The sequence below is a fragment of the Cyanistes caeruleus genome, chromosome 17 (genome assembly GCF_971803275.1).
Source record: "Cyanistes caeruleus chromosome 17, bCyaCae1.hap1.1, whole genome shotgun sequence".
In the NCBI taxonomy this organism is placed as follows: Eukaryota; Metazoa; Chordata; class Aves; order Passeriformes; family Paridae; genus Cyanistes; species Cyanistes caeruleus.
The window spans coordinates 428769-447235 of NC_141717.1; the positions used below are offsets into that span (position 1 = coordinate 428769).

General features: G+C 50.3%; 1 long non-coding RNA gene across 1 annotated transcript; it reads right to left on the minus strand.

The window, feature by feature from the left end:
- Positions 1-1960: 1960 nt before the first annotated feature.
- On the minus strand, positions 1961-17111 carry LOC147649983 (uncharacterized). Its single transcript, XR_015277259.1, has 11 exons — positions 16884-17111; positions 16556-16789; positions 13745-16263; positions 13417-13650; positions 10599-13122; positions 10276-10509; positions 7463-9981; positions 7135-7368; positions 4324-6842; positions 3996-4229; positions 1961-3701 (listed from the first exon to the last, which is right to left on the minus strand). It is a non-coding gene; the product is annotated as an uncharacterized LOC147649983 (long non-coding RNA).
- Positions 17112-18467: the final 1356 nt, after the last annotated feature.

Here is an 18467-nt window from a genome sequence, read left to right on the forward strand (position 1 = left end):
CACATGTCCAATTTCAAGGGCCACTAAAAGAGGCTCATGTTTGCCTTGCTACCCACAAGTGCTGTAGGTATTTCCAGGAGAAGAGGGAAAACATCGCTGTCCTGTGGTGTGGTAGAAATGCCACCACAACTGTGATTGTGTGAGCAAAGCCAGCCAGTGCTTTTTGGGGCAGCAGCAGCAGCTGAGAGTGTGGCAGAGCGGTTTTGATACTCTTTTTAGAGTCCTGCAAACATTGTTCCCGAAACAACCCGCAGCTTTGCAAATGTGCCCGAAGAAAATGCAAAGAGAACTGGGGTGTGAAAATCAAAGACTGTTTATCTGTAGAAGAAAAGGAACAAGAATGAACTACACCACATATTTACACTGTAAGAATATTGGTAACAACAACAACAACAACAACAACAAACTATAGAACCTATTTACCTGAGAACAGCTCTAACAAAACTCTATGAAACGTATTTACAGACAACTTAAACAAACTCTAAAACCTCTATCCTGAACACAACAACTGTAAAACGTATGTACAGCAGGGTGGCATCTGTGTCTGTGATGTCCCTAAGTCCTGGAAGGAAAAACAAGTAGCACGGTCAGTGCAGTCAGGCACGGAAGGGTGTTCCATGTGCTGCCGGGCTGGGACACTGGCCCAGTGGGACTCTGCTGCCAGAAGGGAGCCTGGCTGGGGGCTGTGGCCCAGGCACTGGAACAGGGCTTGTGTGGCCCACAGCAAGCCCAGGCCAGGCCAGGGATGGCCAGCAGAATGCAGTGCATGGGCTAGCGTGTCCCTGAGCAGGAAGTGCCCAGCCCGGCCCCAGGCTGGCAGCAGGGGACCCACTCTGCCTGTGGGGAGCACCTGCCTGTTCTGCTGCTGGCATCGGTCTTCATCCCAAGACCATGTCTTCCTCCTTGTCTTTTAGATCAATATCCATCTCTTCAATAGAATCTTTCGTTTCCACCTCCATCTCTTCCTCTGTCTCGTACATATCCACATCCATCTCTTGCTCTCCAGTATCCTCTCCGTCCACTTCCATGGCTTCTTCTCTATCAGTCTGTGTATCGACGTCCGTCTCCTCCTCTCTGTCTGTGCCAGCCTGCAGAGGTAGCAAAATTTCCCACCCTGTCCCACAGAGCTCCAGCCCAGCCAGGCAGCTGCGGGGTGTCCGCCTCCGTGGAATAGTACCATACCTCTTTTGGAACAAATGCAGACATCCTGCAGGGATGGAGAGCAAAATCCAAGCGATGGGGAGCTTTGGGGACTGCTGGGGGAATCAGGGAGCAGGTGGCAACAAGGTGACAGGGGTAGGCTTGGAGCAGGGTGAATGAAGAGCGTGCTGGCACAAGGAGCCAAGGGTTGTGTTGTGGCCGTTGCTGGATGCTGGAAGTTCTAGCTGGAGCGTGCACTGTGACATCACCGCCAGGAGTTCAGGCCCAGGCTGAAGTGGACAACGGAGACCGTAGAATGAATGATGGAATCCCTGGGTGCTTGGGCTTGGAAGGGACCCTAAAGACCATCTTGCTCCAAGCGGAGCAATCTTCCCCTAGAATAGGTTGCTCAGAGCCCCGCTCCCAGCTGGCCTTGGATGTTGCCAAGGATGGAGCATCCCCAGCCTCTGTGCACAGCCTGGGCCAGTGGCCCAGCAGCCGGAGTGGAAAAGAGCAGCTTCATTAGATCCAACTTCAAGCTCACTCCTGCAGTTGAAAGGCTTCTCCTCTCTGTGCCCATCTTTCCTAGAGCTGCAGGGAGGCCTCGCCAGCCCCCTTCTCTTTCCAGGCTGAGCATCCCCAGCCCCACACGGACAGCAGTCCGATGCGTGGCAGTCAAGGCTAAAGGGTAGCAAATGGCTACATCGGGAAGTGAGAGATGGAAGCTTTTGGAGATGGAAGCTTTACCTCTAAATGTAGAAAAGAAAGAAAAGTGGAGGGGGAAATGGTGGGACTCTGCCTCTGTTCTAACTGGCGAAGATTTTCTTTTCTTCTTTTCTGTCGTGCTAACCCAAGTTTTGTTGTTTGAAAGGAGGTTTAGCAAAATATCCATCGTCTTCTCCACTGCTGAAACACTGAACAACATCTGGGCAGGCTGAGGATGCAGAGCAAAACCTGCAAATATCTACTGCTGATCGTGATCCTGGGGAATGCAGCTAAAGCCAGCCAAAAGCAATTTCTGGAAAGTCAAGCCTGCTTTACGTTTTCTGGAGTTTGGTTGTGCCAACTTCACCAGTCATTTCTAAAAAAGGAAAAGAAACTCCAAGCAAAAGAGAGAAAAACACAAAGAAACCAACCCAAAGAAACCAATCAAACAAACAGATAAAACACCCCCAATCAAACCAAAGGCAATGAGAAGTTAGGACTAGTTGTAAGGATATCACAGCAGGCGAATGGCTGCTTCCTACTTGGATCACCATCCAAAGCCACCTAGAACAACTTCTCCAAAACATATCCAACAGGAGAAATGGAAAAAGTGATCCATGGCAGCTCTGCATTGTGGTGAAGGATGAGCATGCAGTGGTCCAGATGGCCCACCCTCCAGGCTGCTGTTTGCTCTGCTGAAAGACTCTTGCAGGACTGTGGCCCCTCTCCATGCAATGGAAATCATTGCCACAGCTCTCAGTTGAGGCACTGGCATTTCCAGAGCCAGATTCAGGCACAATCCTACTGCCTACTGAGCATCTGGGAAAGGTGCTGAGCATCTTCAGGCCTAGAAGCACAAAAGAGCTCAGGCTCTCCCCGAACTGGGTTTTCAGGGCAGCTTTCCATATCTCTGCAAGATTTCTTCATCCCTCCACACGTCTGACTTTATTATGTCCAACGATGCATTTGGGTTTCTTCCGTCCTCTTGTGTGCCCGTGAGTAACCTTCCACGTGGATGAAGGCGATTGTGTACAGGACAATTGATTGCGGCATTGCCATTTGGCTTCACTGTCACTCAGTTGAACACGGTCCTTATCTAAGAAGGACTTCCAAGAAATGGGTAGGAGTTTTGGCTGTGAGAGGAGCAGAAAGCACATTTTCTACAGCAAATTGCTAGCTGATGCACTTTCCTCCCTGCCAAAATAGTGATTGCCATTCATCTTCCTGGGAAGAATGTAAAGACCCATTCAGAGATGCCAGGTTCAGCTGGCCTGTGGCTTTGTGTACCTCATTTCACATGTCCAATTTCAAGGGCCACTAAAAGAGGCTCATGTTTGCCTTGCTACCCACAAGTGCTGTAGGTATTTCCAGGAGAAGAGGGAAAACATCGCTGTCCTGTGGTGTGGTAGAAATGCCACCACAACTGTGATTGTGTGAGCAAAGCCAGCCAGTGCTTTTTGGGGCAGCAGCAGCAGCTGAGAGTGTGGCAGAGCGGTTTTGATACTCTTTTTAGAGTCCTGCAAACATTGTTCCCGAAACAACCCGCAGCTTTGCAAATGTGCCCGAAGAAAATGCAAAGAGAACTGGGGTGTGAAAATCAAAGACTGTTTATCTGTAGAAGAAAAGGAACAAGAATGAACTACACCACATATTTACACTGTAAGAATATTGGTAACAACAACAACAACAACAACAACAAACTATAGAACCTATTTACCTGAGAACAGCTCTAACAAAACTCTATGAAACGTATTTACAGACAACTTAAACAAACTCTAAAACCTCTATCCTGAACACAACAACTGTAAAACGTATGTACAGCAGGGTGGCATCTGTGTCTGTGATGTCCCTAAGTCCTGGAAGGAAAAACAAGTAGCACGGTCAGTGCAGTCAGGCACGGAAGGGTGTTCCATGTGCTGCCGGGCTGGGACACTGGCCCAGTGGGACTCTGCTGCCAGAAGGGAGCCTGGCTGGGGGCTGTGGCCCAGGCACTGGAACAGGGCTTGTGTGGCCCACAGCAAGCCCAGGCCAGGCCAGGGATGGCCAGCAGAATGCAGTGCATGGGCTAGCGTGTCCCTGAGCAGGAAGTGCCCAGCCCGGCCCCAGGCTGGCAGCAGGGGACCCACTCTGCCTGTGGGGGGAGCACCTGCCTGTTCTGCTGCTGGCATCGGTCTTCATCCCAAGACCATGTCTTCCTCCTTGTCTTTTAGATCAATATCCATCTCTTCAATAGAATCTTTCGTTTCCACCTCCATCTCTTCCTCTGTCTCGTACATATCCACATCCATCTCTTGCTCTCCAGTATCCTCTCCGTCCACTTCCATGGCTTCTTCTCTATCAGTCTGTGTATCGACGTCCGTCTCCTCCTCTCCGTCTGTGCCAGCCTGCAGAGGTAGCAAAATTTCCCACCCTGTCCCACAGAGCTCCAGCCCAGCCAGGCAGCTGCGGGGTGTCCGCCTCCGTGGAATAGTACCATACCTCTTTTGGAACAAATGCAGACATCCTGCAGGGATGGAGAGCAAAATCCAAGCGATGGGGAGCTTTGGGGACTGCTGGGGGAATCAGGGAGCAGGTGGCAACAAGGTGACAGGGGTAGGCTTGGAGCAGGGTGAATGAAGAGCGTGCTGGCACAAGGAGCCAAGGGTTGTGTTGTGGCCGTTGCTGGATGCTGGAAGTTCTAGCTGGAGCGTGCACTGTGACATCACCGCCAGGAGTTCAGGCCCAGGCTGAAGTGGACAACGGAGACCGTAGAATGAATGATGGAATCCCTGGGTGCTTGGGCTTGGAAGGGACCCTAAAGACCATCTTGCTCCAAGCGGAGCAATCTTCCCCTAGAATAGGTTGCTCAGAGCCCCGCTCCCAGCTGGCCTTGGATGTTGCCAAGGATGGAGCATCCCCAGCCTCTGTGCACAGCCTGGGCCAGTGGCCCAGCAGCCGGAGTGGAAAAGAGCAGCTTCATTAGATCCAACTTCAAGCTCACTCCTGCAGTTGAAAGGCTTCTCCTCTCTGTGCCCATCTTTCCTAGAGCTGCAGGGAGGCCTCGCCAGCCCCCTTCTCTTTCCAGGCTGAGCATCCCCAGCCCCACACGGACAGCAGTCCGATGCGTGGCAGTCAAGGCTAAAGGGTAGCAAATGGCTACATCGGGAAGTGAGAGATGGAAGCTTTTGGAGATGGAAGCTTTACCTCTAAATGTAGAAAAGAAAGAAAAGTGGAGGGGGAAATGGTGGGACTCTGCCTCTGTTCTAACTGGCGAAGATTTTCTTTTCTTCTTTTCTGTCGTGCTAACCCAAGTTTTGTTGTTTGAAAGGAGGTTTAGCAAAATATCCATCGTCTTCTCCACTGCTGAAACACTGAACAACATCTGGGCAGGCTGAGGATGCAGAGCAAAACCTGCAAATATCTACTGCTGATCGTGATCCTGGGGAATGCAGCTAAAGCCAGCCAAAAGCAATTTCTGGAAAGTCAAGCCTGCTTTACGTTTTCTGGAGTTTGGTTGTGCCAACTTCACCAGTCATTTCTAAAAAAGGAAAAGAAACTCCAAGCAAAAGAGAGAAAAACACAAAGAAACCAACCCAAAGAAACCAATCAAACAAACAGATAAAACACCCCCAATCAAACCAAAGGCAATGAGAAGTTAGGACTAGTTGTAAGGATATCACAGCAGGCGAATGGCTGCTTCCTACTTGGATCACCATCCAAAGCCACCTAGAACAACTTCTCCAAAACATATCCAACAGGAGAAATGGAAAAAGTGATCCATGGCAGCTCTGCATTGTGGTGAAGGATGAGCATGCAGTGGTCCAGATGGCCCACCCTCCAGGCTGCTGTTTGCTCTGCTGAAAGACTCTTGCAGGACTGTGGCCCCTCTCCATGCAATGGAAATCATTGCCACAGCTCTCAGTTGAGGCACTGGCATTTCCAGAGCCAGATTCAGGCACAATCCTACTGCCTACTGAGCATCTGGGAAAGGTGCTGAGCATCTTCAGGCCTAGAAGCACAAAAGAGCTCAGGCTCTCCCCGAACTGGGTTTTCAGGGCAGCTTTCCATATCTCTGCAAGATTTCTTCATCCCTCCACACGTCTGACTTTATTATGTCCAACGATGCATTTGGGTTTCTTCCGTCCTCTTGTGTGCCCGTGAGTAACCTTCCACGTGGATGAAGGCGATTGTGTACAGGACAATTGATTGCGGCATTGCCATTTGGCTTCACTGTCACTCAGTTGAACACGGTCCTTATCTAAGAAGGACTTCCAAGAAATGGGTAGGAGTTTTGGCTGTGAGAGGAGCAGAAAGCACATTTTCTACAGCAAATTGCTAGCTGATGCACTTTCCTCCCTGCCAAAATAGTGATTGCCATTCATCTTCCTGGGAAGAATGTAAAGACCCATTCAGAGATGCCAGGTTCAGCTGGCCTGTGGCTTTGTGTACCTCATTTCACATGTCCAATTTCAAGGGCCACTAAAAGAGGCTCATGTTTGCCTTGCTACCCACAAGTGCTGTAGGTATTTCCAGGAGAAGAGGGAAAACATCGCTGTCCTGTGGTGTGGTAGAAATGCCACCACAACTGTGATTGTGTGAGCAAAGCCAGCCAGTGCTTTTTGGGGCAGCAGCAGCAGCTGAGAGTGTGGCAGAGCGGTTTTGATACTCTTTTTAGAGTCCTGCAAACATTGTTCCCGAAACAACCCGCAGCTTTGCAAATGTGCCCGAAGAAAATGCAAAGAGAACTGGGGTGTGAAAATCAAAGACTGTTTATCTGTAGAAGAAAAGGAACAAGAATGAACTACACCACATATTTACACTGTAAGAATATTGGTAACAACAACAACAACAACAACAACAAACTATAGAACCTATTTACCTGAGAACAGCTCTAACAAAACTCTATGAAACGTATTTACAGACAACTTAAACAAACTCTAAAACCTCTATCCTGAACACAACAACTGTAAAACGTATGTACAGCAGGGTGGCATCTGTGTCTGTGATGTCCCTAAGTCCTGGAAGGAAAAACAAGTAGCACGGTCAGTGCAGTCAGGCACGGAAGGGTGTTCCATGTGCTGCCGGGCTGGGACACTGGCCCAGTGGGACTCTGCTGCCAGAAGGGAGCCTGGCTGGGGGCTGTGGCCCAGGCACTGGAACAGGGCTTGTGTGGCCCACAGCAAGCCCAGGCCAGGCCAGGGATGGCCAGCAGAATGCAGTGCATGGGCTAGCGTGTCCCTGAGCAGGAAGTGCCCAGCCCGGCCCCAGGCTGGCAGCAGGGGACCCACTCTGCCTGTGGGGAGCACCTGCCTGTTCTGCTGCTGGCATCGGTCTTCATCCCAAGACCATGTCTTCCTCCTTGTCTTTTAGATCAATATCCATCTCTTCAATAGAATCTTTCGTTTCCACCTCCATCTCTTCCTCTGTCTCGTACATATCCACATCCATCTCTTGCTCTCCAGTATCCTCTCCGTCCACTTCCATGGCTTCTTCTCTATCAGTCTGTGTATCGACGTCCGTCTCCTCCTCTCCGTATGTGCCAGCCTGCAGAGGTAGCAAAATTTCCCACCCTGTCCCACAGAGCTCCAGCCCAGCCAGGCAGCTGCGGGGTGTCCGCCTCCGTGGAATAGTACCATACCTCTTTTGGAACAAATGCAGACATCCTGCAGGGATGGAGAGCAAAATCCAAGCGATGGGGAGCTTTGGGGACTGCTGGGGGAATCAGGGAGCAGGTGGCAACAAGGTGACAGGGGTAGGCTTGGAGCAGGGTGAATGAAGAGCGTGCTGGCACAAGGAGCCAAGGGTTGTGTTGTGGCCGTTGCTGGATGCTGGAAGTTCTAGCTGGAGCGTGCACTGTGACATCACCGCCAGGAGTTCAGGCCCAGGCTGAAGTGGACAACGGAGACCGTAGAATGAATGATGGAATCCCTGGGTGCTTGGGCTTGGAAGGGACCCTAAAGACCATCTTGTTCCAAGCGGAGCAATCTTCCCCTAGAATAGGTTGCTCAGAGCCCCGCTCCCAGCTGGCCTTGGATGTTGCCAAGGATGGAGCATCCCCAGCCTCTGTACACAGCCTGGGCCAGTGGCCCAGCAGCCTGAGTGGAAAAGAGCAGCTTCATTAGATCCAACTTCAAGCTCACTCCTGCAGTTGAAAGGCTTCTCCTCTCTGTGCCCATCTTTCCTAGAGCTGCAGGGAGGCCTCGCCAGCCCCCTTCTCTTTCCAGGCTGAGCATCCCCAGCCCCACACGGACAGCAGTCCGATGCGTGGCAGTCAAGGCTAAAGGGTAGCAAATGGCTACATCGGGAAGTGAGAGATGGAAGCTTTTGGAGATGGAAGCTTTACCTCTAAATGTAGAAAAGAAAGAAAAGTGGAGGGGGAAATGGTGGGACTCTGGCTCTGTTCTAACTGGCGAAGATTTTCTTTTCTTCTTTTCTGTCGTGCTAACCCAAGTTTTGTTGTTTGAAAGGAGGTTTAGCAAAATATCCATCGTCTTCTCCACTGCTGAAACACTGAACAACATCTGGGCAGGCTGAGGATGCAGAGCAAAACCTGCAAATATCTACTGCTGATCGTGATCCTGGGGAATGCAGCTAAAGCCAGCCAAAAGCAATTTCTGGAAAGTCAAGCCTGCTTTATGTTTTCTGGAGTTTGGTTGTGCCAACTTCACCAGTCATTTCTAAAAAAGGAAAAGAAACTCCAAGCAAAAGAGAGAAAAACACAAAGAAACCAACCCAAAGAAACCAATCAAACAAACAGATAAAACACCCCCAATCAAACCAAAGGCAATGAGAAGTTAGGACTAGTTGTAAGGATATCACAGCAGGCGAATGGCTGCTTCCTACTTGGATCACCATCCAAAGCCACCTAGAACAACTTCTCCAAAACATATCCAACAGGAGAAATGGAAAAAGTGATCCATGGCAGCTCTGCATTGTGGTGAAGGATGAGCATGCAGTGGTCCAGATGGCCCACCCTCCAGGCTGCTGTTTGCTCTGCTGAAAGACTCTTGCAGGACTGTGGCCCCTCTCCATGCAATGGAAATCATTGCCACAGCTCTCAGTTGAGGCACTGGCATTTCCAGAGCCAGATTCAGGCACAATCCTACTGCCTACTGAGCATCTGGGAAAGGTGCTGAGCATCTTCAGGCCTAGAAGCACAAAAGAGCTCAGGCTCTCCCCGAACTGGGTTTTCAGGGCAGCTTTCCATATCTCTGCAAGATTTCTTCATCCCTCCACACGTCTGACTTTATTATGTCCAACGATGCATTTGGGTTTCTTCCATCCTCTTGTGTGCCCGTGAGTAACCTTCCACGTGGATGAAGGCGATTGTGTACAGGACAATTGATTGCGGCATTGCCATTTGGCTTCACTGTCACTCAGTTGAACACGGTCCTTATCTAAGAAGGACTTCCAAGAAATGGGTAGGAGTTTTGGCTGTGAGAGGAGCAGAAAGCACATTTTCTACAGCAAATTGCTAGCTGATGCACTTTCCTCCCTGCCAAAATAGTGATTGCCATTCATCTTCCTGGGAAGAATGTAAAGACCCATTCAGAGATGCCAGGTTCAGCTGGCCTGTGGCTTTGTGTACCTCATTTCACATGTCCAATTTCAAGGGCCACTAAAAGAGGCTCATGTTTGCCTTGCTACCCACAAGTGCTGTAGGTATTTCCAGGAGAAGAGGGAAAACATCGCTGTCCTGTGGTGTGGTAGAAATGCCACCACAACTGTGATTGTGTGAGCAAAGCCAGCCAGTGCTTTTTGGGGCAGCAGCAGCAGCTGAGAGTGTGGCAGAGCGGTTTTGATACTCTTTTTAGAGTCCTGCAAACATTGTTCCCGAAACAACCCGCAGCTTTGCAAATGTGCCCGAAGAAAATGCAAAGAGAACTGGGGTGTGAAAATCAAAGACTGTTTATCTGTAGAAGAAAAGGAACAAGAATGAACTACACCACATATTTACACTGTAAGAATATTGGTAACAACAACAACAACAACAACAACAAACTATAGAACCTATTTACCTGAGAACAGCTCTAACAAAACTCTATGAAACGTATTTACAGACAACTTAAACAAACTCTAAAACCTCTATCCTGAACACAACAACTGTAAAACGTATGTACAGCAGGGTGGCATCTGTGTCTGTGATGTCCCTAAGTCCTGGAAGGAAAAACAAGTAGCACGGTCAGTGCAGTCAGGCACGGAAGGGTGTTCCATGTGCTGCCGGGCTGGGACACTGGCCCAGTGGGACTCTGCTGCCAGAAGGGAGCCTGGCTGGGGGCTGTGGCCCAGGCACTGGAACAGGGCTTGTGTGGCCCACAGCAAGCCCAGGCCAGGCCAGGGATGGCCAGCAGAATGCAGTGCATGGGCTAGCGTGTCCCTGAGCAGGAAGTGCCCAGCCCGGCCCCAGGCTGGCAGCAGGGGACCCACTCTGCCTGTGGGGGGAGCACCTGCCTGTTCTGCTGCTGGCATCGGTCTTCATCCCAAGACCATGTCTTCCTCCTTGTCTTTTAGATCAATATCCATCTCTTCAATAGAATCTTTCGTTTCCACCTCCATCTCTTCCTCTGTCTCGTACATATCCACATCCATCTCTTGCTCTCCAGTATCCTCTCCGTCCACTTCCATGGCTTCTTCTCTATCAGTCTGTGTATCGACGTCCGTCTCCTCCTCTCCGTCTGTGCCAGCCTGCAGAGGTAGCAAAATTTCCCACCCTGTCCCACAGAGCTCCAGCCCAGCCAGGCAGCTGCGGGGTGTCCGCCTCCGTGGAATAGTACCATAGCTCTTTTGGAACAAATGCAGACATCCTGCAGGGATGGAGAGCAAAATCCAAGCGATGGGGAGCTTTGGGGACTGCTGGGGGAATCAGGGAGCAGGTGGCAACAAGGTGACAGGGGTAGGCTTGGAGCAGGGTGAATGAAGAGCGTGCTGGCACAAGGAGCCAAGGGTTGTGTTGTGGCCGTTGCTGGATGCTGGAAGTTCTAGCTGGAGCGTGCACTGTGACATCACCGCCAGGAGTTCAGGCCCAGGCTGAAGTGGACAACGGAGACCGTAGAATGAATGATGGAATCCCTGGGTGCTTGGGCTTGGAAGGGACCCTAAAGACCATCTTGCTCCAAGCGGAGCAATCTTCCCCTAGAATAGGTTGCTCAGAGCCCCGCTCCCAGCTGGCCTTGGATGTTGCCAAGGATGGAGCATCCCCAGCCTCTGTGCACAGCCTGGGCCAGTGGCCCAGCAGCCGGAGTGGAAAAGAGCAGCTTCATTAGATCCAACTTCAAGCTCACTCCTGCAGTTGAAAGGCTTCTCCTCTCTGTGCCCATCTTTCCTAGAGCTGCAGGGAGGCCTCGCCAGCCCCCTTCTCTTTCCAGGCTGAGCATCCCCAGCCCCACACGGACAGCAGTCCGATGCGTGGCAGTCAAGGCTAAAGGGTAGCAAATGGCTACATCGGGAAGTGAGAGATGGAAGCTTTTGGAGATGGAAGCTTTACCTCTAAATGTAGAAAAGAAAGAAAAGTGGAGGGGGAAATGGTGGGACTCTGGCTCTGTTCTAACTGGCGAAGATTTTCTTTTCTTCTTTTCTGTCGTGCTAACCCAAGTTTTGTTGTTTGAAAGGAGGTTTAGCAAAATATCCATCGTCTTCTCCACTGCTGAAACACTGAACAACATCTGGGCAGGCTGAGGATGCAGAGCAAAACCTGCAAATATCTACTGCTGATCGTGATCCTGGGGAATGCAGCTAAAGCCAGCCAAAAGCAATTTCTGGAAAGTCAAGCCTGCTTTACGTTTTCTGGAGTTTGGTTGTGCCAACTTCACCAGTCATTTCTAAAAAAGGAAAAGAAACTCCAAGCAAAAGAGAGAAAAACACAAAGAAACCAACCCAAAGAAACCAATCAAACAAACAGATAAAACACCCCCAATCAAACCAAAGGCAATGAGAAGTTAGGACTAGTTGTAAGGATATCACAGCAGGCGAATGGCTGCTTCCTACTTGGATCACCATCCAAAGCCACCTAGAACAACTTCTCCAAAACATATCCAACAGGAGAAATGGAAAAAGTGATCCATGGCAACTCTGCATTGTGGTGAAGGATGAGCATGCAGTGGTCCAGATGGCCCACCCTCCAGGCTGCTGTTTGCTCTGCTGAAAGACTCTTGCAGGACTGTGGCCCCTCTCCATGCAATGGAAATCATTGCCACAGCTCTCAGTTGAGGCACTGGCATTTCCAGAGCCAGATTCAGGCACAATCCTACTGCCTACTGAGCATCTGGGAAAGGTGCTGAGCATCTTCAGGCCTAGAAGCACAAAAGAGCTCAGGCTCTCCCCGAACTGGGTTTTCAGGGCAGCTTTCCATATCTCTGCAAGATTTCTTCATCCCTCCACACGTCTGACTTTATTATGTCCAACGATGCATTTGGGTTTCTTCCGTCCTCTTGTGTGCCCGTGAGTAACCTTCCACGTGGATGAAGGCGATTGTGTACAGGACAATTGATTGCGGCATTGCCATTTGGCTTCACTGTCACTCAGTTGAACACGGTCCTTATCTAAGAAGGACTTCCAAGAAATGGGTAGGAGTTTTGGCTGTGAGAGGAGCAGAAAGCACATTTTCTACAGCAAATTGCTAGCTGATGCACTTTCCTCCCTGCCAAAATAGTGATTGCCATTCATCTTCCTGGGAAGAATGTAAAGACCCATTCAGAGATGCCAGGTTCAGCTGGCCTGTGGCTTTGTGTACCTCATTTCACATGTCCAATTTCAAGGGCCACTAAAAGAGGCTCATGTTTGCCTTGCTACCCACAAGTGCTGTAGGTATTTCCAGGAGAAGAGGGAAAACATCGCTGTCCTGTGGTGTGGTAGAAATGCCACCACAACTGTGATTGTGTGAGCAAAGCCAGCCAGTGCTTTTTGGGGCAGCAGCAGCAGCTGAGAGTGTGGCAGAGCGGTTTTGATACTCTTTTTAGAGTCCTGCAAACATTGTTCCCGAAACAACCCGCAGCTTTGCAAATGTGCCCGAAGAAAATGCAAAGAGAACTGGGGTGTGAAAATCAAAGACTGTTTATCTGTAGAAGAAAAGGAACAAGAATGAACTACACCACATATTTACACTGTAAGAATATTGGTAACAACAACAACAACAACAACAACAAACTATAGAACCTATTTACCTGAGAACAGCTCTAACAAAACTCTATGAAACGTATTTACAGACAACTTAAACAAACTCTAAAACCTCTATCCTGAACACAACAACTGTAAAACGTATGTACAGCAGGGTGGCATCTGTGTCTGTGATGTCCCTAAGTCCTGGAAGGAAAAACAAGTAGCACGGTCAGTGCAGTCAGGCACGGAAGGGTGTTCCATGTGCTGCCGGGCTGGGACACTGGCCCAGTGGGACTCTGCTGCCAGAAGGGAGCCTGGCTGGGGGCTGTGGCCCAGGCACTGGAACAGGGCTTGTGTGGCCCACAGCAAGCCCAGGCCAGGCCAGGGATGGCCAGCAGAATGCAGTGCATGGGCTAGCGTGTCCCTGAGCAGGAAGTGCCCAGCCCGGCCCCAGGCTGGCAGCAGGGGACCCACTCTGCCTGTGGGGGGAGCACCTGCCTGTTCTGCTGCTGGCATCGGTCTTCATCCCAAGACCATGTCTTCCTCCTTGTCTTTTAGATCAATATCCATCTCTTCAATAGAATCTTTCGTTTCCACCTCCATCTCTTCCTCTGTCTCGTACATATCCACATCCATCTCTTGCTCTCCAGTATCCTCTCCGTCCACTTCCATGGCTTCTTCTCTATCAGTCTGTGTATCGACGTCCGTCTCCTCCTCTCCGTCTGTGCCAGCCTGCAGAGGTAGCAAAATTTCCCACCCTGTCCCACAGAGCTCCAGCCCAGCCAGGCAGCTGCGGGGTGTCCGCCTCCGTGGAATAGTACCATACCTCTTTTGGAACAAATGCAGACATCCTGCAGGGATGGAGAGCAAAATCCAAGCGATGGGGAGCTTTGGGGACTGCTGGGGGAATCAGGGAGCAGGTGGCAACAAGGTGACAGGGGTAGGCTTGGAGCAGGGTGAATGAAGAGCGTGCTGGCACAAGGAGCCAAGGGTTGTGTTGTGGCCGTTGCTGGATGCTGGAAGTTCTAGCTGGAGCGTGCACTGTGACATCACCGCCAGGAGTTCAGGCCCAGGCTGAAGTGGACAACGGAGACCGTAGAATGAATGATGGAATCCCTGGGTGCTTGGGCTTGGAAGGGACCCTAAAGACCATCTTGCTCCAAGCGGAGCAATCTTCCCCTAGAATAGGTTGCTCAGAGCCCCGCTCCCAGCTGGCCTTGGATGTTGCCAAGGATGGAGCATCCCCAGCCTCTGTGCACAGCCTGGGCCAGTGGCCCAGCAGCCGGAGTGGAAAAGAGCAGCTTCATTAGATCCAACTTCAAGCTCACTCCTGCAGTTGAAAGGCTTCTCCTCTCTGTGCCCATCTTTCCTAGAGCTGCAGGGAGGCCTCGCCAGCCCCCTTCTCTTTCCAGGCTGAGCATCCCCAGCCCCACACGGACAGCAGTCCGATGCGTGGCAGTCAAGGCTAAAGGGTAGCAAATGGCTACATCGGGAAGTGAGAGATGGAAGCTTTTGGAGATGGAAGCTTTACCTCTAAATGTAGAAAAGAAAGAAAAGTGGAGGGGGAAATGGTGGGACTCTGCCTCTGTTCTAACTGGCGAAGATTTTCTTTTCTTCTTTTCTGTCGTGCTAACCCAAGTTTTGTTGTTTGAAAGGAGGTTTAGCAAAATATCCATCGTCTTCTCCACTGCTGAAACACTGAACAACATCTGGGCAGGCTGAGGATGCAGAGCAAAACCTGCAAATATCTACTGCTGATCGTGATCCTGGGGAATGCAGCTAAAGCCAGCCAAAAGCAATTTCTGGAAAGTCAAGCCTGCTTTACGTTTTCTGGAGTTTGGTTGTGCCAACTTCACCAGTCATTTCTAAAAAAGGAAAAGAAACTCCAAGCAAAAGAGAGAAAAACACAAAGAAACCAACCCAAAGAAACCAATCAAACAAACAGATAAAACACCCCCAATCAAACCAAAGGCAATGAGAAGTTAGGACTAGTTGTAAGGATATCACAGCAGGCGAATGGCTGCTTCCTACTTGGATCACCATCCAAAGCCACCTAGAACAACTTCTCCAAAACATATCCAACAGGAGAAATGGAAAAAGTGATCCATGGCAGCTCTGCATTGTGGTGAAGGATGAGCATGCAGTGGTCCAGATGGCCCACCCTCCAGGCTGCTGTTTGCTCTGCTGAAAGACTCTTGCAGGACTGTGGCCCCTCTCCATGCAATGGAAATCATTGCCACAGCTCTCAGTTGAGGCACTGGCATTTCCAGAGCCAGATTCAGGCATAATCCTACTGCCTACTGAGCATCTGGGAAAGGTGCTGAGCATCTTCAGGCCTAGAAGCACAAAAGAGCTCAGGCTCTCCCCGAACTGGGTTTTCAGGGCAGCTTTCCATATCTCTGCAAGATTTCTTCATCCCTCCACACGTCTGACTTTATTATGTCCAACGATGCATTTGGGTTTCTTCCGTCCTCTTGTGTGCCCGTGAGTAACCTTCCACGTGGATGAAGGCGATTGTGTACAGGACAATTGATTGCGGCATTGCCATTTGGCTTCACTGTCACTCAGTTGAACACGGTCCTTATCTAAGAAGGACTTCCAAGAAATGGGTAGGAGTTTTGGCTGTGAGAGGAGCAGAAAGCACATTTTCTACAGCAAATTGCTAGCTGATGCACTTTCCTCCCTGCCAAAATAGTGATTGCCATTCATCTTCCTGGGAAGAATGTAAAGACCCATTCAGAGATGCCAGGTTCAGCTGGCCTGTGGCTTTGTGTACCTCATTTCACATGTCCAATTTCAAGGGCCACTAAAAGAGGCTCATGTTTGCCTTGCTACCCACAAGTGCTGTAGGTATTTCCAGGAGAAGAGGGAAAACATCGCTGTCCTGTGGTGTGGTAGAAATGCCACCACAACTGTGATTGTGTGAGCAAAGCCAGCCAGTGCTTTTTGGGGCAGCAGCAGCAGCTGAGAGTGTGGCAGAGCGGTTTTGATACTCTTTTTAGAGTCCTGCAAACATTGTTCCCGAAACAACCCGCAGCTTTGCAAATGTGCCCGAAGAAAATGCAAAGAGAACTGGGGTGTGAAAATCAAAGACTGTTTATCTGTAGAAGAAAAGGAACAAGAATGAACTACACCACATATTTACACTGTAAGAATATTGGTAACAACAACAACAACAACAACAACAAACTATAGAACCTATTTACCTGAGAACAGCTCTAACAAAACTCTATGAAACGTATTTACAGACAACTTAAACAAACTCTAAAACCTCTATCCTGAACACAACAACTGTAAAACGTATGTACAGCAGGGTGGCATCTGTGTCTGTGATGTCCCTAAGTCCTGGAAGGAAAAACAAGTAGCACGGTCAGTGCAGTCAGGCACGGAAGGGTGTTCCATGTGCTGCCGGGCTGGGACACTGGCCCAGTGGGACTCTGCTGCCAGAAGGGAGCCTGGCTGGGGGCTGTGGCCCAGGCACTGGAACAGGGCTTGTGTGGCCCACAGCAAGCCCAGGCCAGGCCAGGGATGGCCAGCAGAATGCAGTGCATGGGCTAGCGTGTCCCTGAGCAGGAAGTGCCCAGCCCGGCCCCAGGCTGGCAGCAGGGGACCCACTCTGCCTGTGGGGAGCACCTGCCTGTTCTGCTGCTGGCATCGGTCTTCATCCCAAGACCATGTCTTCCTCCTTGTCTTTTAGATCAATATCCATCTCTTCAATAGAATCTTTCGTTTCCACCTCCATCTCTTCCTCTGTCTCGTACATATCCACATCCATCTCTTGCTCTCCAGTATCCTCTCCGTCCACTTCCATGGCTTCTTCTCTATCAGTCTGTGTATCGACGTCCGTCTCCTCCTCTCCGTATGTGCCAGCCTGCAGAGGTAGCAAAATTTCCCACCCTGTCCCACAGAGCTCCAGCCCAGCCAGGCAGCTGCGGGGTGTCCGCCTCCGTGGAATAGTACCATACCTCTTTTGGAACAAATGCAGACATCCTGCAGGGATGGAGAGCAAAATCCAAGCGATGGGGAGCTTTGGGGACTGCTGGGGGAATCAGGGAGCAGGTGGCAACAAGGTGACAGGGGTAGGCTTGGAGCAGGGTGAATGAAGAGCGTGCTGGCACAAGGAGCCAAGGGTTGTGTTGTGGCCGTTGCTGGATGCTGGAAGTTCTAGCTGGAGCGTGCACTGTGACATCACCGCCAGGAGTTCAGGCCCAGGCTGAAGTGGACAACGGAGACCGTAGAATGAATGATGGAATCCCTGGGTGCTTGGGCTTGGAAGGGACCCTAAAGACCATCTTGTTCCAAGCGGAGCAATCTTCCCCTAGAATAGGTTGCTCAGAGCCCCGCTCCCAGCTGGCCTTGGATGTTGCCAAGGATGGAGCATCCCCAGCCTCTGTACACAGCCTGGGCCAGTGGCCCAGCAGCCTGAGTGGAAAAGAGCAGCTTCATTAGATCCAACTTCAAGCTCACTCCTGCAGTTGAAAGGCTTCTCCTCTCTGTGCCCATCTTTCCTAGAGCTGCAGGGAGGCCTCGCCAGCCCCCTTCTCTTTCCAGGCTGAGCATCCCCAGCCCCACACGGACAGCAGTCCGATGCGTGGCAGTCAAGGCTAAAGGGTAGCAAATGGCTACATCGGGAAGTGAGAGATGGAAGCTTTTGGAGATGGAAGCTTTACCTCTAAATGTAGAAAAGAAAGAAAAGTGGAGGGGGAAATGGTGGGACTCTGGCTCTGTTCTAACTGGCGAAGATTTTCTTTTCTTCTTTTCTGTCGTGCTAACCCAAGTTTTGTTGTTTGAAAGGAGGTTTAGCAAAATATCCATCGTCTTCTCCACTGCTGAAACACTGAACAACATCTGGGCAGGCTGAGGATGCAGAGCAAAACCTGCAAATATCTACTGCTGATCGTGATCCTGGGGAATGCAGCTAAAGCCAGCCAAAAGCAATTTCTGGAAAGTCAAGCCTGCTTTATGTTTTCTGGAGTTTGGTTGTGCCAACTTCACCAGTCATTTCTAAAAAAGGAAAAGAAACTCCAAGCAAAAGAGAGAAAAACACAAAGAAACCAACCCAAAGAAACCAATCAAACAAACAGATAAAACACCCCCAATCAAACCAAAGGCAATGAGAAGTTAGGACTAGTTGTAAGGATATCACAGCAGGCGAATGGCTGCTTCCTACTTGGATCACCATCCAAAGCCACCTAGAACAACTTCTCCAAAACATATCCAACAGGAGAAATGGAAAAAGTGATCCATGGCAGCTCTGCATTGTGGTGAAGGATGAGCATGCAGTGGTCCAGATGGCCCACCCTCCAGGCTGCTGTTTGCTCTGCTGAAAGACTCTTGCAGGACTGTGGCCCCTCTCCATGCAATGGAAATCATTGCCACAGCTCTCAGTTGAGGCACTGGCATTTCCAGAGCCAGATTCAGGCACAATCCTACTGCCTACTGAGCATCTGGGAAAGGTGCTGAGCATCTTCAGGCCTAGAAGCACAAAAGAGCTCAGGCTCTCCCCGAACTGGGTTTTCAGGGCAGCTTTCCATATCTCTGCAAGATTT